Source organism: Anolis sagrei, chromosome 6, assembly GCF_037176765.1.
Source record: "Anolis sagrei isolate rAnoSag1 chromosome 6, rAnoSag1.mat, whole genome shotgun sequence".
NCBI classification, from domain to species: Eukaryota; Metazoa; Chordata; class Lepidosauria; order Squamata; family Dactyloidae; genus Anolis; species Anolis sagrei.
In genome coordinates this window covers 87,719,447-87,733,663 of record NC_090026.1, presented here as the reverse complement: position 1 = coordinate 87,733,663, position 14,217 = coordinate 87,719,447, and the positions used below count along the sequence as shown (strand labels likewise).

Here is a 14,217-nt window from a genome sequence, read left to right as displayed (position 1 = left end):
CAAGCAAATAAAACAGTACAGTTAATATAACTCACATATAAGAATAACACACAAAATTTAAAACCTTATGGCTGGGCCAGATGTAATAAATTATTTTTTAAAAAATAAACACTGGGCATGAACAGAGGTAGGATGTATCTAAGCAGGAGGGTTTTAAAAGATAATGTAGGGAGATCAACCCAACGGGTAGTTAAAGTGCTTCTGAGAACAATTGCAAAGAATTAATCAGAGCAGGGTATTGTTCCTTTTTCAGGGAAGGCACACTGAACAGCCATGTTTCCAGGCTCCTCCTAAAGACTGCCAATGTGGGTGCTTGTCTGATATCCTTGGGGAGTGAGTTCCAGAGTCGGGGAGCCACTATAGAGAAGGCCCTCTCCCTCGTCCTCACCAATCGCGCCTGCGAAGGGGGCGGGAGCGAGAGCAGGGCCTCTCCAGATGATCGAAGAAATTGTGTGGGTTCGTAAACAGAAATGCAGGTAGGCAGGTCCCAAACTATTCAGGGCTTTGTAGGTAAGAATCTGCACCTTAAAATGGGACCAGAAAATTAATGGCAGCCAATGGAGCTCCTTAAACAGTGGGGTTGACTGCTCCCTGTAAGTCACTCCAGTTAGTAACTTGGCTGCCACCCGTTGGACTAATTGAAATTTCCGAGCCATCTTCAAGGGCAGCCCCATGTAGAGTGCATTACAGTAATCCAATCTGGAGGTGACTAAGGCGTGGACCACCATGGCCAGATCCAACTTCACAAGGTACGGTTGCAGCCGGCGCATGAGTTTTAATTGTGCAAAGGCCCTCCCAGCCACTGCCGATGCCTTGGCTTCAAGAGTCAGTGATGAATCTAGGAGGACACTCAAGCTGCAGACCTGTGACTTCAGGGGGAGTGCAACCCCATCAAGCACAGGTTGCCACCCTATACCCCAATCTGGCTTACGGTCTCCATCTCTGCCAGAACAAATTAGTGAGCACAGTGGCATTCTGAAGATAATGATGTCAATTGTCATGACTGGGCAGGGAGAGTCCCAATTAATCCTCTATCACACCATTTTTTCAACTGTTTTTCAAATGTCTTGGTTTCTTTCCCCTCCTCCCTCCCCTTCAACCTAGTTTACTTCACTTGCTACAAATTGAGTTCAACATGCAAAAGTGCTAACTAAATATGGGAGGGGGCAGACAAAAAGGAATTGATTTTTTACTTCCCAATGGGCTAAGGCCCAAGCAAACTGTTGCAACCTTTCTAAGATTGTTTGTTCTTCTTTGTTAATCATGTTTACCACATGTCCCCCTGGCCTCATATTCCCCAGTTTTCCTCTGTGAAATGTTGGAGGTTTGAGACTCATAGCCTCCTCACTCTGCCATACTCCTACCCCTAATAATCATTTACCCCAGTTTCTCTACATAGGGCTTTTTTTTTATTTTGGCATGTGCATTGCTCCTGGGTCACATACATTGCCATCAGAGCATATTTCCTTTATAAGACTTATGAATGAAACAGTAACACTTGCCCCAAAGAAAATGGGAAATTATTGTTTTCATTCGATGTTTGATCTTTTGTCTTATGTCTGTTTTTATTTAATTTTAGTTGTTAAGTTACAATTCATGTTTATATATGGGGTTGTTTAAATTTTGTTAGTGTGAATGTATTGTTGTGTTCAGGCACTGAATGTTTACTTTTGATGTTTGGAATCTGCCCGAGTCTCTTCGGAGAGATAGAGTGGAATATAAGTTATTATTATTATTATTATTATTATTATTATTATTATTGACACAAAAACGCAGTATGTCACAGCAAATGAGATATATATGCGGGATTTTGTATCACAAAATCACAAGTTGAACACTTTCCAAGCGTCTAGGACTGTGTGATGTATTTTCGAATGATGTGAGCAGATCCAAATAAAGTGGCCTTTTGCAGTTGACAGATCATGATTTTGTCAATGTTTATGGTTTCCAAATGCTGGCTGAGGTCTTTTGGCATGGCACCCAGTGTGCTGATGACCACTGGGACCACCTGTACTGGTTTATGCCAGAGCCTTTGCAGTTAATGTTGAGGTCGTGATAATGGCTGAATTTTTCCTATTGCTTTTCATCAATTTGACTGTCACCTGGTGTGGCGACATCAATAATCTAAACTTTTTTCTTGTGTTCCAAAACTTTGTCAGTCTGGATTTGAAAGTCCCACAGTATTTTTGCGTGTTCATTTTCCATTATTATTATTATTATTATTGTTATTCTTCAATCCATTACTTCTGCCGCTGCAGAATTATAAAGCACAGCTTGGTGTTATAGCCAGTGTAGATCATGGTGTGATGATGATGAAATAACAATTCTCCCTACTCCACCCATGTTTCATTATTTTAAAAGCCTTAAACTTGTTTCCAGTCATTCGAACTATCTAGCCCCCCATCCCAATCTATCTGAAAGTTTTTCAGATTCCTTTCCTCAAGTCAGCTCTATTTCAGAGTACAATATAGCCCCATATCAATGGGATATGTATTCCTAGACTTTGTGTGGATATGTGAAACTGTGGATAATAATGAACTATATTGAAATGAAGGACTTATGTTCCAAGAATACTATAGATTTGTGCTGGAAAACTTAAAAATGACAAGGGGTGTGGGGGTGGCAAACTTTCTTGGACATTGATGAGGAACCATGAGTACCAGTCCTGTAGATCTCATTTCACCGTGTTGTGATGGGAAGCTGTGAGCTTGGACTCAACTGTGCCTAATTTGTGAAGTATGTGTGAGTGTTTAGCTATTTGCTTGCATAAACGAGAAGCAGGAATCACATACAGTGACAATAAATGACCTTTTCTTTAAACATTCAATTCTCTAAATATTGCAGAGTTCCAAAGGGGAAAAGCTGAATTTACCTGTTTTCCATTTCAACCTCTAGGGTGCTATACCCAGTTGCACAGTGAACATCTGGTGTGAACAAATCTAATTTGGGTCTCTTTTTTAAAATGTTAGTAGGATTAAAGGATCAGGTAGCTTGTTTCCTTACAAGAATCACTAGAGGGAATATATCAAGGATGCGATAAAATCATTAGGACTGCAAGAAGAAAAAAAAGACTCTTTGCTGCTATTGTTCTTGCCATGAGAATTGAATCTACAGAGTTGTATTAGCTTACTAATCAAGAATGTGGTTTCAACTGAAATGTTGAATAATTTTATTTAATTAATTTATATCCCATTTTTATCTCTCTGGTATCCATATACTATCTGAATTTTATCAAACATGCAGCATGCAACTTCTTATATTCCATGAAAAAATAGCTTTTTCCAACTGTGATCTTCAGATATAGTTGTCTTCATACCCTTGCCCCCCAACCAATGACTGTGGAGACAGGTGGTTATGAGAACTGAAGTACATATTTTGAAAGTGCCATGTACTCTCTATCATACAAAAAAATCTGTGCACTCCTTTGAAGCACTTAAAAATCCAGACCTCTGAAGCATTTTCCTCTGCAGAGATGAATATAAAATAGTGTGAACAGAAATCAGCCTGGTGATATTGTTTGTTCTTGGGTCATAATGACAAGCCATTAGGATAAAGGGAGGGCATATCTATTTACTTTCAAATATTTGGAAGGATAGAAAATAATCCTTTATCTTGTGATCTCTATGGGAGAAGCAACAGATTTAAATGCTAGGACTGCAGATTGTGGGGACTGAGAGCCAAGCTGCACTATAAAGTTATGCATAGTTTATGTAGTATGACCATCGTATCTGCAAGACCGCTGTCTATCCATGGTTTCATTTGTCCATGTTCAACAAAATGTGTCCTTTCTAGATATTTTCTAGGTCCTCCAGCACGACACTATGGTTTCCTTGGGCCCAAAATCCCTTATTTCAATAGGACTTACTATGATCCACAGTTTTACATATCCTTCTGGGGTTGTATCTCTCATAGACATTGAAGCTGCACTGCAATTGTAGTTAGAGAGATAGACCCTTAGAAACTCTGTAGCAAGAAACAAATCATGAACATGCAATCCTCTGTACAATCTGTTAGATTAGGACCACCTAACTGTACAATCTGTAGCCTCTCATCCAATTCCATGCAGATTTATCATTGACTGGCATGTTAGCTGTGGACAAGCTCTATCACTCCCTGTAGGCTCAATTAATGTAGACTAATAATTGAAAGGAATAGGGAGCTACAGAAGAAATGCACAATACACAGCTTCCATGCTTATTTGACAGGAACCAGAAGATATCTTCATGTGGACAGCATTTAATTGTTGTGGAGTGGAACAATGTGAAGATGGAGGATTTTTCTTTCTATAGGTTTCCAAAAAGGGGGGCACCAGAAGCCAAAGGAGGTGGTAATCGTTTCTCCTTCCAGATATCATGAAACTGCCCCCCGCCCCAAACCAGGATTATTCTGCATCACCATTGCTGGCTACAATTCTGGAGAATTGCAATCTAACACCATATGGAGAGATGGGAATGTTGTGGCCACACAACTCCATTCTTGCTATATGAGAAATGCGTAGCATACAGAACCATTCTAGGATTTTGATATCTGAAGATATCAAAAGTGGTGCTATTACTGGAATGTCTCACTAACTGATAACATCAGAAGGAAGTAACGTTATCTTAAGGTATCCACCAAGCTATTTCAAAAGCACTGAATAATCACAGTGTTAGATCACTGACCCTATCATCAGTCCTAAAAGCTAGGCAGAATTAAAACATCCACCTCTACCAGCCACAATTAATCTTCTGCTGGTCTTAGCTATATTTTGCTAATAATATGTTTCTAACTCATTTTATAGTTATGACTTCAAGGATTGTTGTCTATGGTTAGTGTTCCTTTTCATTTTTAGTGGAATACATTATAATTAAATTTGGGGGGAGGGTTAGGGCAAACTGACAGTATAGACAGTCTTCTATTTATCACTCCACCTTCACAGCTGCTTAAAAGAATGTGAAAACTTAGTTTATTGTATGGTATGGAACAGTATGTTTTTTCTTACAGTGCTCCAATATTATAATTAAGGATACATCATTTTTTCCATTGTAGCCCCTTATTTTCAAAAGTTCAGTTTCTACTCTTAATTTTTACCGCAAAGTCTATAATCTAGTACAGTCACTTTTTCATATACTTTCATGCTTTATTTATCAGCTTTGAGAAAGTGATTTTAACTAGAAAATATGTTAGGAAGATGACTCACAAATGGCTGAGGTTGTAAGAGATTTGGGGGCATATAGGTCACCATAAGGGATGGAGAAATTGCATCTACTGAAGACAACTTTGCATCATTCTGTACTATTAGATAGCTTTTGTGAGACTGTATTCATTAGTGAGTTCTTTTACTGACAAGTCTTTTTTGCTAAGAAAATTTGATTAATTTGTCCAGCATTCTTTTTCCCAAATGGCTAGAGAGATGCATGTAGGAAGCCCAGAATCAGCATATGAATTCAATATGTACGTGTATGTGCCTTCCATTTTCCTGTTGGCTTATGGTGATTCCATAAATTTAATAGATTTTTCTTGGGCAAGGAATATTCAGAGGTGGTTTTGCCAGTTCCTTCCTCTGAAATACAATCTATAACTCCAAAGGAGGAAGAGACGCAAGAGGAGATCGATGCAGAAAACTGAATGGAAATTGACTGGAATAAGTCTTTCCTTCTGTCATATCAACCATGTTCATATGCTGAACTGGAGAGTTAGAAAGTACAATGGTATCTTGAAGTCAAGCATAGGGGGTTTGTAGACAGTCACCTATTTAATCTGATGTTGCAAAATAAAAGAGATCTCTCCCCACCCTCCTCTAAAAAATTGAGTGGCAATTTCCCACCAAAGTATTAATCAGTTGGCCCTACTGAGCTTCCAAGATCAGAAAGGATCTGGTGTTTTTAGGGTATTTCAGCCATCTTATGAGTGCAATAGCACTCTCCAAATTGTGTGACTTTGAACCTGAAGGCTAGACACAGAATATCCCTATGAGGACTGAGCTATCTCCTCATAGTTTAAAAAAGTGAATAAAGAGCATAAGGAAAATGGAACAAGTTTGAATGAGAGGAACAGTGAACTAGAACATGTCTGTCTTGTAACATTTTTAACCTTTCATTCATATTATTATAATTTTTCTTTCTCAATGTGTTTGGAAAATGTTTGAAGAACAGATTCTACACCTTTAAAATTGACAATTAAATTGATAGACAGCTGTCAGTCTTAGATCTGCAATGGTAAGGACTAATATCTATAGCAAGCATGAAATTATATCTCAATAATGTATACACATACATTAATAGACAAATACTGTTGTCTTCCACATGTCTCCTGAGAAGTAACCTCATTAAGATCAAGATCAGAAGCACCACTGGACTCAAGTGGATCATGTTTTCCCCTTCTCTGGAGAATTGCAGAGTAGAGGTACCATATTAATAGAGTCAATAGGATACAATCATCCTATGATTAAACTAGGTAGTAGGTAAAACTTTTATGCACTCATTGAAAGAAATATTTAACTATTTAACAATTAATTCAACAATACTATTTTGAAATAGTATAAAAGAAAGTCATATTTCCCAATTTAATAAATGATAAATACAATGAACTGAATGGAAATAAACTGGAATTAGTCTTTCTTTGGGTCACATCAGTCATGTTCACATGTTGAACTGGGGGAGTTGGAAAGTACAGTGGTAAAACTAGAACTCCTATAATTCCACAAGATTGGACCATGGTGAGAGTGTCTTTCTTTGGGTCACATCAGTCATGTTCACATGTTGAACTGGGGGAGTTAGAAAGTACAGTGGTAAAACTAGAACTCCACAGGATTGGACCATGGCAGTTAAAGCGGTGTCAAGCTGCATTAATTTTACGTGTAGCTGCAGATATTGGCTGTATTTCATGGGTCACCATAAGTTGGCAGCCAACTTGAAACTACATAATAATACAGTAAGTTCTGCCATGACACACGTTTTTACAATGAGAATTGGCAATAACATGATTAGTTAATAGAGAAATGCTATTTGCAGAACGTGAACTTTTAGCTGGCTATAACTCAATTCCATCTTGAGTATTCAAAATTGTCACCTCTCCACATCTCAGCTGTCAATTGGTAACACTACCTCCCCTCATCTTAGCTGTTCAGTTCAACAGCCTTGTGGGTGTGAGAAGTGAGGAACTGAAGTGAATGGTTGGAAGGAAGGAAGAAGAGGGAGTGTTGGCAAGCCAGGGATGAGATTTTATGCTGGAACAGAAGTGAATGGAAATATGGTGTAGGAGTGCTTGTAAGGAATGAGATCTTAAGTCAGGAAAGGCATGAATGGAGTGGATGGAAGGAAGGGCGAGAGTGTTTGCAGGGATAAGATTTTAAAATGTTACAGGAATAAGGGGAAAGGGCAGGCAGGGAAAATTTGCATAAATGTTTCCTACTGAAACAACCCGAAACTTGTCTGTGACAAGGTGCATCAAGCATTATTAGCTGCTTAAAGTTTTTGGACTCTCTCTACTTTTTGAGAGAGGGCTCCAAAGGCTTGGAGCAGCCTACTTTGTCTACTCCTGAGTATTTACCTCATTTTTTTCAGCTGTGATATTCCCTGCTTATGCTTACAATCAAAATTTATTCATTATAATTTGTGGCAAATTGAATAAACATCTTAGCTTTTCAAAGATCTGAACCTAACTCTAATTTCCTCATAAATCCTTTTTTAAGAGTGTGATTTTTTTTATAACACAGACTTTTTAAGGAATTCTGCTATCACTTTACTACTAGAACATGTATATCTATTTGCCTTCTGACCATTTCACGTCATCATTGCTTTAAATTTATTTCTTAGAACTGCAGTCTCAAGGCTCTTCTACACATCCATTAAAACCTGAGAGAAAGTGGGTTAAGGGGGGGGGGGTGTCTAAATGATGTTTAACCAAAGTGTGGGAGGAATCGGGTTAAGGGCTAGAAAACTTGTGCTTAAAAGGTGTCCCGTAAGCCCAATTCTTTCTGAGAAACACACACCTTTCTATGCCTTACTTTGTAATGTTAAACAGAGCTTGAATTAACAATTAGGGGAAGACAGAGATCTGAGGAAAGGTTTTTTTTTTTAAAAAAATACTCCATTATGTGCATCTCTGGAGTGAATTAAACAAACCTTCTGCTGGATGTCCATAGTCCATCCTCTGTCTATCCTCTGTCTGCTGTAAGGACAGCGAGGGATTATGCAGCAGGATTGACAGGTCGGTGTTTGGACTCACTTTGAGGTCCTGCATTTAAAAAACCCACTTCTTTTTCCTCTATTTTGGCACTGTTTGTAAGTGCCCTCACAAAAGTGAGAGCCAGCATAGTCTATATTGACAAGCATGCGCTCTCCAGAATGTTAGTCAGGAGTTCTCCCACCAGTTCCTGGAATTGCAAAGGACCTGGGAATTTGCACTTCAGTGCTGAATGGCTTACAGTTGAAAAATGATCATGGGTTCATCTACACGGTAGAATCAATGCAGTTTGTCATGGCGCAATGCTATGAAGTCATATATGTTGATGCTTTCCAAGATCTTTATCCCTCTTTGCCAAAGAGGGCTGGTGCCTTAAGTACAAAAAAACATGCATTGACTCTACAGTATAGATGTCATAGATTGTATTAAAACCAAGAGACAGAGATGTTGTTGTCTGAATTGGGATGTGGGCTCCAACTCCTCACTGCATCCCTGCCAAGACAAATTATTTAAATAGGTCTTTTATATGAAAACAGGGCATAATATTGATTGATGATGATGACTGGAATCCTATATCATCTATAAGTTTGTAGTTGCTTCCTTATCCCCAAACCTGGTAGAAACATCATTTACCCGTGCTCCGGTCATTAATGAGTGTCTTTTTCCTTGTGCAACTGATGCCTAGTCAAGAAGGTTTGGCAAAAATGATTATGGAGATAGTATCTAATGACCTTATCAGATGGGGTCAAATACAGCGGCATGTGCCAATTCACCTATTTTGCAATGGACTCCATGACAGAACCTTTTGGTTTGCATCCCACTGCAACTTCTGGCAGAGTTCTGTCATAAAAGGGAAGTTCAAAGGGCACATGCCACCTCAACAACAACATGGGAAGACTCCTGTGTTACATTGACTTCAACGGGGGGAGCCGGGTGCCCGACATTTCCCCCCAAAAATGGGGGAACTGGTGAGTTGGGTAATGTGGGCTATGGGGCAATGGGTTCCCCATGCCCCCTGATGGACATCCCTGGAATTGCCATGATCGATTGCAATTCTGGTGGCACATTTGATGAGGTCGACAGTCATGATTACGTAGCAATTGTGAGGGCCAGCATGGTGTGATGGTTTGAGTATTGGTCAACTCTGAAGATCAGGGTTCAAATTCCTGCTCAGTCATGGAAACCCACTGGTTAACCTTGACCAAGATACACTCTCTCAGCTTTGGAAGAAGGCAAAAGCAACCTCCCTCCAAACAAATATTTTTAAAAAACCCAACAACCCTGTGATAGGTTTGCTTTAGGATCAGCAGAAGTTGGAAATGACTTGAAGGCATGTAACAAGGAAGCAAGCATGAATACAAAACAGTTATCTATATTTTCTCAGTTGTAACTGTCATGACTGCTATTTAGTCACAACTGTGGCACTATTGCCATGACTGGAACTCCTTCCCACACAGCCTATTTTATGGGGCATCACACAGCTGCATAAGGAGAAAGGGATCCATTCAGTTAGCAACTGAAGAACAGATCAATGATGCTTCTGTCAAATTTGAAGGTGTGAGGTCAGGCCAAGAGAGATTTCCTGGTTAGATAAGTACAGGATTTCAACTAACAGCAACAACAACTGCTTCTCAATAGTGGGAGTGTTCTTTCAGGTTCTATAATAATGACTTTTGGAAAAGCCTGCAGCCAGAGATTACATCACCACAGGCATCCTTACAACTAGCAAGCTTTCGAGTAGAATGTCCCCATGGACATGCTTCCATGCATCATTTTGTTTTTGTTTCTATAAAGATGTCTTCAGCACCTTGTCAAAAAGTACTGAGTTAATTAAAAAGGGAGATGGAAATTATACTGGTATAGTATCCAAATGAATTAGTGAGGAGGATAAAAATGAAGCAACATCCTTTCCATGCTTCACAAAGAGTCATGGGTCTTTTCTCCTCCCATTGTGATTTTGTGTCTTGTAAATCTACACTTATTATTGTAGATATTAAGAATAATAACATGTGATAGCACTTTATTAGTTCATTTTATTGGCTTTACCAAGACACAATAAATGTTCACAGGCAAAACCTGCTGGATCTGGGCTTTACAGTTTACAGTTGTGAAAACATTAAATTACTCAAAACCATATTCACTTGGCTTCTCGTGTAATGCTGACAACCTACAATTTCCTCTTCTGCTTATTGTTTTAAAAAGAAACAATAGTCTATAAACTACATTGTTAATCAGGTAGTGTAAAATCCAATTAGAGACATTAGAGTCCAGAACTACAAGTGTTAAAGGAATTTATTTCTTGATTGACAAGAAAGCTAACTAGACCCATCTATTTAGAATCTTAGGAACAATTAGCTGCCTTCGTTTCATTTATTGTGACATAAAAAATCTGGTTTATTGGGAGCTCTATGAATAAGATTTCTGTGATATGTACCAGGAGAAAATATCTTCCCAAGTAAAATGATTGTTTTGCTGTAATAAATTGAACCATATGTACACTGTGTTATCCAATCTTTTTTCTTCAAGGCATAAATTGATATTAAAGAACATTTAAGTCATAACACATGGTTATCCAGGCATGAACGAGGCAATAACCCATATAAGTTGTCAAGGTGAAGCCAAAGCATTTATTAGAGGTTTGTGTTGTTTTTGAAAAGTGCATGGTTGGATAAACATGGATTAGTGCTATTATGCTGCGACGATGACTCAAGTGTGTTTTTACAGTGTCAGTAATTTTTATGTTTAAAAATCACTGGTGCAGTATATTAGCTATAATTTATGTTTATCATCTTGTGTATTCTAATAGGTTTCAACAAACCATTTAACATTTCAGCTTGTGCATATACATTACTTAATAGGTATTTATCTTTTAAAAAGAGATACTTAAACAGGACTTTCAAAGCTTGCAAGTGCATACTAAGAGAGAGAGAGAGAGAGAGAGAGAAATGTTGGACGGGTGCACATTAACCCCCCCCCCCCTCCCAGATTGTTGCTGTCCCTCCACCCTTGATCAGCATTTAACTTTGAAGAGTGCAACAGTACAATTTCTTTGTACTTTTTTGTCACTGTGGGATGGAAAAGCTCAGTCATCTCTAAATGCCCCCCCCCCAGCCTGAATGACACCCACATCCCTGACAAGATGTGTCCGTCACACTTAATAAGTAGTGAAGTTAAGATAAAGCCAACACAGCTAAAAATGCCAACAGTTTCCAGTGATCAAGGGATATGATTGCATTGCCCTTTGAAGACAAAGAAAGGGACAGTTTGGAAAGGATTGACATCCATAAACGACTTGAGAGGCATACTTGGCACTGGGTCTTTTTAATACCATTGCCACTGTTGAAACTGGGGAGTTTGTGGACTCTGTTAATATTTTTCTGATTAAAGGCTTCCATATATGATGACTCATTACAGTATGGCTGTTAGTCAGTTAAAGGTTATAGAACAATGGCAGCTAGCCCAATAGACCTTATTATTAATGAAATAAAGAAATGTGTATGACTTTAGGTGAGTTATGTGCATGACTTTAGGTGACCTTTGATCTTGATGTTTTGGATCTTGAATTCTTTCTTTACTTACTTACTTACTTACTTACTTACTGCATTTATATACCATTCCTCTCAGACCGCAGGCAACTCGGGACAGTTTACAATTGGTACCAAGACCATAAAATACAGTTTTGATATAATAAAACAATAGAATAATAAAACCACAACAGAATCAATAAAATCAATTAAAAACATGTATCTTTAGGGTCTCCTAGTTAAAAACAGATCTAGATCTCTTAATTAAAGTGCTCAGAAATATATGTTATTTCTAAACCATCCAGATGAATCACAATAGCCACTGGTCTTGGTGATTCACATATACACATATTGAGTCTTTCTCAGTTATAATATCTGATGGCACACCTTATTCCATATTAACCCACCATATTCCAATTTAAGTAGTTTACAGTGGATCCATATTTTGTAAATTGAATTCTGCTTCTTTTTCTTCAGCATTTGTCCCGCTTGATGGTGGGGTCCACCTTACTGGTTTTTTGTGCCATTTTATCCGGTCATGTACCTGACCAGAGTGTATGCCAGCAGTCTTCCGATCATTGTGCAGCATGTCCAGCTAGCATTGCTTCAATTATCCTTTTGGCCTTGTGAATGGACTCATCTTCACCTCGGAGAGTATGACTATACCATCTGAGGCGTGATTCTTGTAGTTTGTCAGCAACTGGAGAAATGTCAAAGTGTTTTTGACACAAATAGTTGTGGATATGGTCAAGGTGTGTGATGTCAGCTATAAGTTGTAGCATCCTCACCTCCATAGAACTAGGTGGCGTTCTGCTTCCTTTGTTGCTGGCCAACATTCAGCTCCATATATTGGGGCAGGCCTTACGGCAATTCAATAAATTTTTAATTTCAGATGATCGGGCATCTTTTTATCACACAGAACACATACTACCGAGCACCATTTCATCCAAGTCATGTTAATCCATGTGGTGACTTCATGAAAGAGGTTGCCATCTGAAGTTATTGTTGTTCTGAGATACTTGAAAATGTTGACTTTTGGGAGATAGACTCTCCCCACCTTGATGGTACCAGTCTCCTCCTCATTGGTTGCCAGGTACGCCATCTTTTTGACACTGAGGTGAAGACTGAATTGTGCCAACTGATCACAACATGCTTCCACTTGATGTTCAAGTTCTTCCTTGTCTTCAGAAGCAAGCATTATGTCATCAGCATTCACACCATTTAACTCTTGGCTGAGAAACACCGTGAGAAACAAAAGCCACATATCACATTCCTTCATATCACATTCCTCAATTTGGATAAAGTTTTTGATTGTGTCCCTCATGAAGTTATTTGGTACGCATTGCGACAACATGCTGTTCTCAAAGAACTGGTCAACTGGGTCTGGATTTTGTACAGAGATCCAAAAAGCAGGCTGCAGGCTGCTGCTGGCACATCATCGGAGTTCCCCATCACTGTCAGGGATATTGATAACACAACTTTTGCTGATTCCTCATTCTCCATATCTATGTTCTGACTACTGTTTAGAACCAGAATCATTGATTTCAAGGGTAATTAAATTTAATTAACACAGTAGACATTCAACTATCACTTGGAAAAATTACTTTTGGGGACAATAAGAAATTGAGCCTAGTTCTTATTGTTCACTTATATACTAAGCAGCTTCCACCAGTCCTTGTGCATTTTCAGAGGTAGTGCATTAAAGGTTTGCAAGACCTCTTCATTGTGCAATCAGTGGTGCAAAGTAATTACGTAAGAGGTTGTATGAGCAGTTTCAGACCCTCTTGTGCAATTGCTTTGAACAATTGTACTGTTTGGATTTTATTAGAATTGTTGGATTTAGATCTTAGATTACAACTCCAAGAATATTCCAGTGAATACACTGACAGCTGAAGGAAAATGAGGTTTGCGTGTTCAAGGGTTAGTTCAGAAAGTTGCATGTTCATGGATGACAAACTACTCTTATCAATAGGCTACCTACCCTCATAGATTCCTTTGGCAAAACTTTTATGAATTACAACTGGATGTAGGCTTGGTACACACATGGGTCTAGACCTGGCCATTGACAAACTCACCTATTGATTGAGAAGCTGAACCCCTGATCTGTGTGCTAGTTACTACCAGGATGATAGGTGTGTGGTGATCTACTGGGCCAGAAGCTATTGAGTGATTCCCACTCAGCAGGCATGACTGACCATCTCTGCCCATGGATTCTGAGTCCCTTTAAGGGTATCCCCATAACAGACTGGAATTTTTGACCAAGTAGAGCTTGAAAAATGATGTTCTAGATGCAGGTCCCCTGTAAATGGCCAAAAACATCTAACAAAGTGTGTGCATAATTTGTATCAGACAACAATGGGAAGAACCAAGCAGAAAAATGCTGTAGAGCTAGATATTTATTTCCATCTCATATTTAGGTCACTCCAATGTTAACCAATAAATCCAAACATCAGGTTTAAAATCTTCGTGGATGGCTCCTGCTTCTCTTTGGAGCCCAGGTTCCCAGGAAGGAGATGTCAACATGCTG

The 14,217-nt window shown here is 38.8% G+C and overlaps 1 pseudogene; it reads right to left on the bottom strand.

The window, feature by feature from the left end:
• Positions 1-12,265: 12,265 nt before the first annotated feature.
• Positions 12,266-13,044, bottom strand: LOC137097445 (uncharacterized; annotated as a pseudogene).
• Positions 13,045-14,217: the final 1,173 nt, after the last annotated feature.